The sequence below is a fragment of the Pseudoliparis swirei genome, chromosome 9 (genome assembly GCF_029220125.1).
Source record: "Pseudoliparis swirei isolate HS2019 ecotype Mariana Trench chromosome 9, NWPU_hadal_v1, whole genome shotgun sequence".
NCBI classification, from domain to species: Eukaryota; Metazoa; Chordata; class Actinopteri; order Perciformes; family Liparidae; genus Pseudoliparis; species Pseudoliparis swirei.
Genome location: NC_079396.1, coordinates 28,142,237 through 28,154,077, shown reverse-complemented (window position 1 = coordinate 28,154,077; position 11,841 = coordinate 28,142,237). Strand labels below are relative to the sequence as shown.

Genomic DNA, 11,841 nt, shown 5'->3' with positions numbered 1-11,841 from the left:
AATTACAGACATTATCTTTAAATTAACAACCCAACTGTTAATTTAAGTTTTATGCTCATAATACAAAATAACATTTTTCCCATTTTTGTAAAGAAAAATGACTGTATTATTAATACAGTATTTTTACCGTTTTCTTAAATGACATACAAATTCATGTAAAACAACAATTATTACCTGTAATTAAAGGTGGAGCTCCTTATATGAAGGTTTATGTCCATACTAACAATTTAACGATTTTCTTTGTAATTTTAAGGCAGATCATATTATATTTATATTAATGTGTACTTTTACATTCAAACTCTGTAAATCTGAATCTAAATGTAGCTAACTTTTGTCATTACATTAAACATATTGCATTTTTTTAAGAGTACAAAGTAGAAGAAATAATAGGTTTTGATACTTGTTCTTTATAGGAGCATTATAGGGCGACCGTGAGTATTTGTCCAGTGTCGGTGTCCCGGAGCGAGACATCTAACTTCTAACTGTAAGTCGCTTTTGGATAAGCGCCAGCTAAATGCATGTAACATGCTTGAAAGTTTCAACCTCAAGAGAGCAGTGCAGCAGAAACTTGCCATATAGGATTTAGTGTCAACTAGAAATAAGACCGTCACAATGGCAATGACCACCACGAGCGGAGTGCGAAGCATCCCAGATAGCAGTTGATCCTATCCGCCCTCCTGTCGCACTCGGTTTGGTCATGCCACCGGATCCGCGCACCATCAGACAGCGTTGTGACTGCGGTGGATGCTCCACGTTGTTGCCCTTCGACTTTTCAAACTGGTATTTTCAAAACTGCAGCTCTTTGCGCCAGAAGTACGAGTTAGGTAAGTGTTGAATTGTGTTGCTACTGTCGAATTATGGCTCGTTTTCTTAAGAGTTCCCTCCTCTTTTGGCTGCCGCTAACATTGCTTTGTGAAGTTTGAGGTATTGTTAGACTTCAACGTAAATAAGTTATTACCGTAACATCCCGGTTTTAAAAGAAAAAATCGTATTTAATCACACACAGTTGGTGATGGTGTATAAGCTGATGTTGCTACTGCTGTCCCTCTGCCAGGGCTGGTCCAGCTAACTACCAGGTGTGGTTCTCATGGAGCTATCTTCTGCAGCTAGCGCTGAATTGTCAGTGGTTAGGTTAGCTCCAACCCAAGGGTGCGCGATGGAAGCTGAGCGAGCTAACCGCTAGCCCGCGAGCTAATAACGAGCGCTAGCTCGCGAGCTAATAGCGCTAGCTCGCGAGCTAATAGCGAGCGCCAGCACAGACCTGTTTTAATTTAATTCTGCATGTATTGAGTTCTCAACACGTAACTTAGAATTTGCAATGTCATCCTCACAGTTGTACAGAAGTGACAACACTGTTGATCGCCATCTCTACAATTCAGGTAAGCACACATTCTTTGGAAGGAAATGTTTTCACAGCAACTTAAAGACACATCTGAGAGGGAACCGTATAACCTGTTTAACTTTATAATGACCAGATTTGTATTAATTCATTAAAATACTATCTTAATAGCGTAGTGTTTGTTAGGATCTGTGTGTTTCCTGTTTTATGTTGAAGTCCCTGTCTCGTTTCCTGTTTCCTGCTCTTCCCTCCCTGTGCTTGTCTGTTTCTTTCCTGATTGTTTCAGACACGCCCTGACTGTTTCCACCTGTGTCTCGTTCCCTGTGTATTTAATCTGTGTCCTTCTGTTTGTCTGGTGTCAGATCGTCTTATTTCGTTCCCGTGTGGTGTTGTCCGTGTTCCTGCACTGAGAATAAACTCAGTTTTCGTGAAACTCCTGCTGCGTTTGGGTCCTCCACACCACGCATCCGTAACAGTGTTTTTATAAAATGACTTGACATGCTATATAAGCACTACAAATTAATACAATTGAGAACAAATAGATATTGTATATTTCCTGAAAGAAAAGATGCATTTCAAACATTGTTTGTATTTTGGTTTGTTTTAGATAAAATGAACAGAAAGAATGGGCCTGTCTCCAGCTCCACCATTAGACGGAGGGTCCGTCAAGATGTTTTGACTACATCACTGTGATTGATGGGAAACTGAATACAACTTTGACTGTTCAGTAAAGTTTCTTCTCTTCAATGTGTATAACACGCCTATTATTGCCGTTTAATCTCTTTTTACGGTATACCTCGTGTTGTCAAACACACATTTTCATACTCCTGGTTATTAAGAACTTTAATAGTTGCAAAATATTATTTTTTTCAAAGTTCTTGGAACAGAAGGTTATATTTCTGTGACAAGTGACACTGTTTGTTTCTTTCCTCTGTAATTCAGGATGTTCCACTTCATAGAATTCTTGACTAACAAAAGCTATACCAGCTTTGTGGCACTACTGCTACCAAGTATCCGAGGGAACAACCTGGACCAGACTGGCAGACACATGACGTCAGAGTAATTGGATCATGCGGTATTATATTAATATTGTATTAATTGGCGTTTTAAACGGATATAAAAAATCACTTTGTTATATATGTTGGGGGAAACAACATTTTAATCACATTGTTCTGTTTATAATTCTGTACTTTTTCATTGTGTTTATGTGACTTAATTTTTAGATAATTACTTGGTGGAAATATGTCTTGAGACACATCAGATCTCCAGTCAGAAGAGGAAATTCCTAAAAAGAGGAAGCCAATGCTGTGAGTAAATGTGTATACATTTTATTCTTTAGAACACTTTTACCTTAATAAAATAAAGCGTCTGTCATTCATTTTATAGTATGACCAATTAGTTTTTCTATCTCTTTCTAGCCATTTCTATGGAGACTCGGATGGAGACAGTGAAAATGAAAATTCCCACAAAACAGGGGTCCAACCACTAGCGGGACAGTTGTCCCTCAATCATTGCCTCCTCTAACTATTCCATCATAACCAGCAGGACAGCGAACAACACGCCCACCTGGCGAGGGTGGTTCAGACACCATTGCCTGCTGTGGTGAGCAACACCTCAAACGGCTATGGGATTCAAATTGAACCTTTTAATCATTTAATTTTTTTAAATGTTAACAATTGTTAATTGGATACAAGACATGCAATACACACTGTCACATTGAATCCAAGTGAATATGATTATTATGATTGCATTAATTAAATTGTATAAAACTTGATATTTCCATATTTTATGTAAAATCTCTTAATCGTTACATTTTTTTAACTTTTTCTAATGGTTTTTTTATATAGCTGTTCCAGTTCAAATCCTAGGCATGCTGGAGACAATTACAGAGGCCGTGTACCACAATGGAGGAAGTGGACCTTTCTCAAAGATCCCGTCAACATTCTAATGAGTGGTGAGTTTTTTGTTTTAAGAATCTCACTAAAGCTGATTAAAATCTATTGTATGTAATTAACACTAGACAACACCATGTTTGATGGAAATGTTTTTTCAAACATTCTGTAAAGTATCAAATATTAATCGTACTTTTTCGATTTCCTCCCTGGCAACGATCGGACGACATGATGCCAAACGTGGAACATCCTCGAATGAATGGAAAAAAATTATTCTGTCAAATGACATCTAAGACTTTGCTCCTGCGTAAGTAACTCATATTTAATGAAAACAATTTGGATTCACCCAGAGGTCTTGAGTAGTGTTCAAACTTACGAATAACCATCTTTCCCAGATCTTTATTTAACAGTGCTAAATAAAATGTTTGAATTGCAACTTTATTCTCTACTTGGGTAAATGTTACTCGACTATATCTTTACATAATAGTTATATGATATATTGGCTCTAAATATAGCATAGCACACCTTAAGTGCCAGACAGCTACTAGATTTTAGACTGCATTTCTGCTCTATGTTGCACTGAGGATTCATGAGATTTTGTATCTGCTTGTGTGATTACAGATGCCGTCAGAAAGAATCATGCCACACATGCATCCACTGATGAACAGATTCTAAAGCATGCCATTAGGTGGTTCAACCTGGCAGCAAACCGGGTAGCTCCAGGTATCCCCACACTGAACAGAATTAAAATATATATTTATATTTTATATATAATATATATATATATATATACACACACCAGTTCTCAGTTGGAAGTTCCACCATTCACTTGAGGCTATTCTCCGGGAGAATTGTGGTATTTGGGTTAGGTGGTCGGTATGTATGGTTGCATTAGTTGGAGCTCTTGTGTTCTAATGTGAGCTATAGTTTTACTCCATATGTATGTGTGTATATATTGTCTCGAACTAATTATAAATAAATGTGATTCATACATGTACAAGAAATAATTTGATGTCCTTTTAATAAACTGTTTTTGATATTATTTCCGATTGCATTTCTTTCCCCATTGATGCATATTAAATATATGTCGGTATGTAAAGTAATTGATCCGGGCCAAATGAGCTGCTTTATGGAAGGATCCAAATTGAATGAATATGGGTACATCTAGCCACTGATCGAGCCTATGATGCATCCGGGAGGGAGATAGTTTGCTATCTGTGATATTAATTGTGTTACATTGAACTGGAATAGGCCTTTACTGTTCAAAATATTGAAAATGACTGCTATGAAAAACATTTGATTTCCACATTCCAAGTTGTGCAAGTAAAAAATAGAGGTGGACACTTCCAGGCGGTTAAATTAACTGGGTTTGATTCTGCCATAGTTGCTTGCTACTTTGGGCGGCGGTAAAAGACAGTAACCTTTGCCCATGTGATTCAGGCCCAGGGCTGCTATAGAGCACGGAGTCTTGGGCATCCACAGAGGGGAGTTTAGCCAAGAAAGTAGGCCTTGTGCTGCTGCAGTGCATGCTGTCTTGGGCATCAGCCAAAGACTGCATTTAGCGGGGAATTGAGGACAGCAGATTCTTTATCCGAGAAACAGCGTTGTTGGCTGCCTTTAATTCAACCTTTTCAGCCTGAGAGCTCAAGTAGTCTTGAATGTGCCTCCAAAAATGTATGGTATTTGCGGGTTAAATCAGCCTTTTCATCGTTCAGAGATCAGTTATACTCAGCCAATTTAGCCTGGAGATGATGCTGTAGTGCATTATCAAACTGCACAATTACTGTTGAATCTACCTTGCTGACAACTAAAGACATTCACTGTCTACAGTGAGCAGTTGAACAATTAAAATGTACATTGTCCCATATAAAGGATGGCAACTACTTTGGCCAACACCTTGGATCTGCTGGATTTGAGCTATGCAGAAGAATAAAGACAAATGGATTGACTTGCTACATGCGATTAAAAGTTTGAAAACATGTTGCAACTTGTATGGGATTGTTGGCAAATGAGTGTTGCTGTGGGCAAAGGCTGAACTCGAAACCAACCTGCATAACACTGCAACACAGTTAGGGAAATGACATTGTCATGTTTGCACAGTTGGCATTTTGGTGGTTCTAAAGGAAAGGTCAGGGATTTGTTAAAATGCAAGAGGGTCATACTATGGGCCATCTGAATGTAAATAGAATGTCACCATGATATCAATCCAGCGATAAGCAATATATGCAGTGATTATTGTTGATTGTTCCATCTCAATTCATCAGTCCTCATTTGGAATGGCACTAAAACTTTTTTTAAATATTTGGGTGCTTCATTTTCTTTAATTAAAGAACCACTAAACACTGGGCCTCTACTTGTGTGTTCTTGTGTTGAGGCTAACCGGGGAAATAATAGTAATAATACAAATAATAATCTACCACTTCTGAGTAGACTCAATGTAGAGGAAACGCTTCATATGGATCAATGTGTTGGAGTTCTGTTGACTGTAGACTAGTAAGTATACTACAAAGGAATTGAATGACCAACCCTTAAAACATACTAAGTGTGGAAATATATATATATAACCATGTGTCTATGTGTGTTTGTGTTAACCTATAGGTATTATTACAACTTTACCATATAGTATTTCATTTGTATTCATACACTGCAATGGAAAGAGTTAATTGAATATACCAGCCTATAAATACAACTAAATACAGACATTTCTTTAGTTTCTTTCAAAACAAGTCATCTTTTCTATATTTGTTATGTTACTAAAACCATTGCTATTGGCAGCCTCACCACGTGGCTTTGAACATGATTGGATAACCTGCCTGTCACTCAGAGAACTGGCCAATGAGAAATGTCCTACGGATTTGAAATTACGTCTGTTTGCTACTCGGCAGGTCTGCTAGTGTCTGCTGTTGACCTACCTGCATTATTACCTGAAGTATTTTACATATGCCTGCGATTTTAACTTGTGGGATGTCAACGGAGAAAGAAAGACTGGGACACAGAGGAAGGATCATACGGGATGTGGTGACCAGCAGAATTGATATCCTGCAAAATTATTGAAGATATCAGGTAAGAAAACATTTTCACTGTTACTTTCTGAAACAACCTTATGTAATTTTCTGTTTAGCATAGTTTAAACATATTTCATTTAGACATATGGAAACAAATTAATCATTTACATGTTTAAAAGTAATGTTATTACATTAAAATCAGTTAATTAGTGTGTTCAATACAGTTCATAATGGATTAAATAATGCTATAGGTGGATAAACGGACTGTTACAAAGAGTTTGGTTAGCTAGTTTTAGCTTGTTGGCATGATTCTGTCTCACAACCAGAAAAACATACTTGAATGTGGTTTAGGTGGGTGACATGGATATAATTGACAGTATTCTTCACTTTTTCGAACCGTACTGCACACAGCACTGGACCCTGAGCAGTGCATGGCCTGCAAGATCATGAGAAGGCTGAAGAACCAGGTGACAAGATACCACTGGATGGTGGGGCACATAATTCCACTCAGGGACAGGTAAGCAAACAGACAAGACATAAGAGAGATAGGATTTGTTCTTACAAAAAACAATATAAAACAGCAAACATGTGCATTTAAACAGAAACAATACACATACATACTGTAAAAATGTGTTGTGTTCATTTACAAATGCAGTCAGACTGGGAAATAAAGCCTCTAATTTTGTAAATGTTTCTGAGTTGGAAAAGGTGATGCTGGTGATATGATTCTTAAAACTGAGTTCACCTTCCATGGTCACTTATAGGTTTGTGATTTGTTTTAGTGATCTGAAAATGTCTGTTTCCCCATCCAACCTGACAGAGCGTGTGAGGATCTGCAGAAAAGAATGGCAGAACATCCCAAATCCAGGTGTTTTAACCCAGCCAAAGGTGCATTAACTAAGTACCAAGTAAAGGGTCTGAATTATGTCAATGTGATAATTCAGTTTTATTGATGAGGTAAAATTAATTCAAATGATTCGCAACATAACAAAATGGAAATATGTGGTGGCAGTTTTTTCTGATTCATTTTTTTCAACACTGATAATAGCTAATTACGAAACTTTCTTATATTTTCAGCTCAATAAACACCCAAAGTCAGCATATAAAGATATTACTCCATTTGAACCACTATTGCAAAACCTTACATTGTGATTAATATTAGATATGATTTAATGATCTGAGCAAAGCACTTTTTAAGACAGTTCTTCCACTGGCCATAAAATGAGAGGTCAGGGCACTGCATAAAACATGCTAATCGACAAAACACAAGCAAATTAAGAAAACAACTTCATCAAATTGACCAAATTAAGAAAAGTGTTTCACTAAATCGTGATGAACACAGCTTGGAGGCTTGCTGTTGCTATGGTTTGTTACTCATAGTTATTGAAATCGGGTATTGTATCATCTGTTTACGTTGTGGACCTACAATATGCTACTGCTCCCACTCGGAAGAAGTGAGCTGCATGCACCACGGACCTTCTGCAGAGAAAAAGCTGAATTATATCAGTCATTACTATCCGGTTTAACAGTGTGGACAGACAGCCTGTAGCCTGCATCATATTCAAGGAATTGAATGACCAACCGCCTTAAAACATACTAAGTGTGGAAATATATATATATATAGCCTACCATGTGTCTATGTGTGTTTGTGTTAACCTATAGGTATTATTACAACTTTACCATATAGTATTTCATTTGTATTCATACACTGCAATGGAAAGAGTTAATTGAATATACCAGCCTATAAATACAACTAAATACAGACATTTCTTTAGTTTCTTTCAAAACAAGTCATCTTTTTCTATATTTGTCCATTGGGCTGTCTCCCACGTTGCTTTGAACATGATTGGGTAATCTGCCTGTCACTCAGTGAACTGGCCAATGTGAAATGTCCGCGCCCGGATTTGAAATTACGTCTGTTTGAGCGGGAAGCCGCAGTGTCTGCTGTTGACCTACCTGCATTATTACCTGAAGTATTTTACATATGCCTGCGATTTTAACTTGTGGGATGTCAACGGAGAAAGAAAGACTGGGACACAGAGGAAGGATCATACGGGATGTGGTGACCAGCAAAGTTACGTGAATTGATATCCTGCAAAATTATTGAAGATATCAGGTAAGAAAACATTTTCACTGTTACTTTCTGAAACAACCTTATGTAATTTTCTGTTTAGCATAGTTTAAACATATTTCATTTAGACATATGGAAACAAATTAATCATTTTACATGTTTAAAAGTAATGTTATTACATTAAAATCAGTTAATTAGTGTGTTCAATACAGTTCATAATGGATTAAATAATGCTATAGGTGGATAAACGGACTGTTACAAAGAGTTTGGTTAGCTAGTTAAGTAAACTAGCTTCAGGTAACGTTAGCTTGTTGGCATGATTCTGTCTCACAACCAGAAAACATACTTGAATGTGGTTTAGGGTGGGTGACATGGATATAATTGACAGTATTCTTCACTTTTTCGAACCGTACTGCACACAGCACTGGACCCTGAGCAGTGCATGGCCTGCAAGATCATGAGAAGGCTGAAGAACCAGGAGTGACAAGATACCACTGGATGGTGGGGCACATAATTCCACTCAGGGACAGGTAAGCAAACAGACAAGACATAAGAGAGATAGGATTTGTTCTTACAAAAAACAATATAAAACAGCAAACATGTGCATTTAAACAGAAACAATACACACATACATACTGTAAAAATGTGTTGTGTTCATTTAAGAAGCCTGCTCAAAACAAATGCATGCATGAGTTACTCTAAGTCAGACTGGGAAATAAAGCTCTAATTTTGTAAATGTTTCTGAGTTGGAAAAAGGCACCTTGGTGATGCTGGTGATATGATTCTTAAAACTGAGTTCACCTTCCATGGTCACTTATAGGTTTGTGATTTGTTTTTAGTGATCTGAAAATGTCTGTTTACCAACGGTCCCCATCCAACCTGACAGAGCGTGTGAGGATCTGCAGAAAAGAATGGCAGAACATCCCCAAATCCAGGTGTGTAAAGCTTGTCGCTTTTATCAAGAGACGAGGCTTTAACCGTGCCAAAGGTGCATTAACTAAGTACCAAGTAAAGGGTCTGAATACGTATGTCAATGTGATAATTCAGTTTTCTTTTTATTGCAGGGTATTGAGTGTAGATTGATGAGGTAAAATTAATTCAAATGATTCTATCATAAGGTTGCAACATAACAAATGGGGAAAAGTCTGAATACTTTCTGCATGCACGAAATATGTGGTGGCAGTTTTTCTGATTCATTTTCACATTACCCTTTTCAACACTGATAATAGCTAATTACACGAAACTTTCTTATATTTTTCAGCTCAATAAGGATTGGAACAACATTGACGGGGGGAAACACCCAAAGTCCATCACGTATCCACTGCAGCATATATAAAAGATATTACTCCATTTGAACCACTATTGCAAAACCTTACATTGTGATTAATATTAGATATGATTTCTCAAGTACTTTAATGATCTGAGCAAAGCACTTTTTTAAGACAGTTCTTCCACTGGCCATAAAAACTGAGGAGCTTTTCCTTCGGCCTTCCTTTGAGTTGTACGGTGGCCCTGAGAGGTCAGGGCACTGCAACTTAATAAAACATGCTAATCGACAAAACACAAGCAAATTAAGAAAACAACTTCATCAAATTGACAGCACATGTGCAGCATTTAGAAAAGCACTGCAAATTCAGACGACACAACACGGTACAGAAAAGCGCTGCAAATTAAGAAAAAGTGTTTCAAGAGGACACTAAATCGTGATGAACACAGCTTGACAGGCTTGCTGTTGCTATGGTTTGTTACTCATGAAGTTATTGAAATCGGGTATTGTATCATCTGTTTGGACTCACAATATGCTACTGCTCTACTCACCGGAAAGTGAGCTGCATGCACCTCGCAGGACCTTGCAGAGCGGAAAAGCTGAATTATATCAGTCATTCTGATTATTTCTGAGGAGATTTCACAGATTTTAAACTGTACTATCCGGTTTAACAGTGTGGACAGACAGCCTGTAGCCTGCATCATATTCATGTAGGCATTATTAGACCAAAAAAATATACAGACGTATAGTCTACAGTAAGCCAAGCATTCCCATGAGACTTCTTTCCTTGAAAAATCCCCAAACAGACCACTATTACCTTACCTGAAATAAACATACCTCGTACTACTATCACCACCATAAAGTTATTGCTTATATGGTTATTATGCAAGCTACAGTTAACGTAACTTTTTCAATTTTGAAGATGAGGTCATATGAGATTGAATTCTGCAAAGTCCTATGAGTTAGGTCACTTCAGAGTAAAGCAGCAGCAAAAGTCAGTTCCCAACATAAACAGATGGTATACGGAGCCGACGTCACTTCAATAACTTCACGAGTCTCAAACTAGCAGCAACAAACATGTTCAAACCGTGCTCAGCACCATTGTCCTTAAACACTTCTGTTTTCTGTATTTATGCATGTTTTCTAAATACTGGACATGTGTTGTCAAATTGCTAAAGTTTAATCTTAACTTGCCTGTGTTTTGTCTTTTTGCATGTGTTTTCTTAAGTGGCAGTGTGTTGATCTCTCAGGGCCACCGTAGAGTTAGCATACTTTTCAAAGACATGTCGTCATCATTATCATCATCTACCCTTTTTTTATTTCTAAAGGGGCATTGAGGAAAAGACCCTCAGGCATGTCACAATATAATTATCGGTGGTTGGTTTGATCTAGATGTATCAATTAGCTTCTTTTTTGTTTAGCTACAAGTGTGTTTACCTTGCTATGATACATCTGTGAAACGTCATTGTTGTGAATCCACGTCTTTCTTCTTTTCGTGATTCACATGTTTCTGATGGAACAGCTTTAAATAGGTAGTCATTTAATTACTATCATTCTCAAAGCTGACTGTTCAGATTGACAGAATGTCAATTGGTACAGACAATTTCAAAATAGTTAGTTTAAGTTTGTTTAAAGGAATGGGAAGAAATGAAAGCCAACTTTCTCAGGACTTTCCAGTGAATTTGTTTGTCCTTCTTCCTTTTTCCCCAGATGCACCGAGGATCTGGCTGATTACTGGAAATTTGGAAGATTGTTCTTTATCTGCACTGTCACTTTAAATATTTATGAAGAAGAAATATACTTTATTAATCCCTCAAGGGGAAATTAGTTCTCTGCATTTAACCCATCCTTAGTTATTATGAGCAGTGGGCTGCAGTGATGAGGAAGCAACTGGGGTTCAGTGCCTTGCTCAAGGACACTTCGACTTGCAACTAATGGGGAGATCGAACCGACAACCTTGGGGTTGCAGGACGGCCCTCTTACCCCACTGAGCTACAGCACAATTATGGACCTTTGTGGTATGTTTTGCTTTCACTTATCAACTGATAGTGAATAATTGGTTGATTTTGAAAATGTACATTAAATAAAATGTTTTAAAATCAATATTGGTGTGTACTTTATATGTAATTCAGTTTCTAACCCCTACTTTAATTGAAACATTGAATGTTTTGTAGATGTTTCAATGTATTTAGATTTTTCACAGTAATCTCAAAAGCTTATATTTCATAATAATTGAACACTTGTAATAGTACAGGAGAAATCTGTAA

At 37.3% G+C, this 11,841-nt stretch overlaps 2 long non-coding RNA genes across 2 annotated transcripts; both read left to right on the top strand.

Annotated features, from left to right (window-relative positions):
* Positions 1–237: 237 nt before the first annotated feature.
* Positions 238–2,119, top strand: LOC130199255 (uncharacterized). The gene is made up of 3 exons (XR_008832788.1): positions 238–824; positions 1,334–1,379; positions 1,947–2,119. It is a non-coding gene; the product is annotated as an uncharacterized LOC130199255 (long non-coding RNA).
* A 6,064-nt stretch (positions 2,120–8,183) lies between these two features.
* On the top strand, positions 8,184–9,629 carry LOC130199254 (uncharacterized). The gene is made up of 5 exons (XR_008832787.1): positions 8,184–8,352; positions 8,730–8,837; positions 9,147–9,242; positions 9,372–9,394; positions 9,569–9,629. It is a non-coding gene; the product is annotated as an uncharacterized LOC130199254 (long non-coding RNA).
* The last annotated feature ends 2,212 nt before the right edge of the window (positions 9,630–11,841 follow it).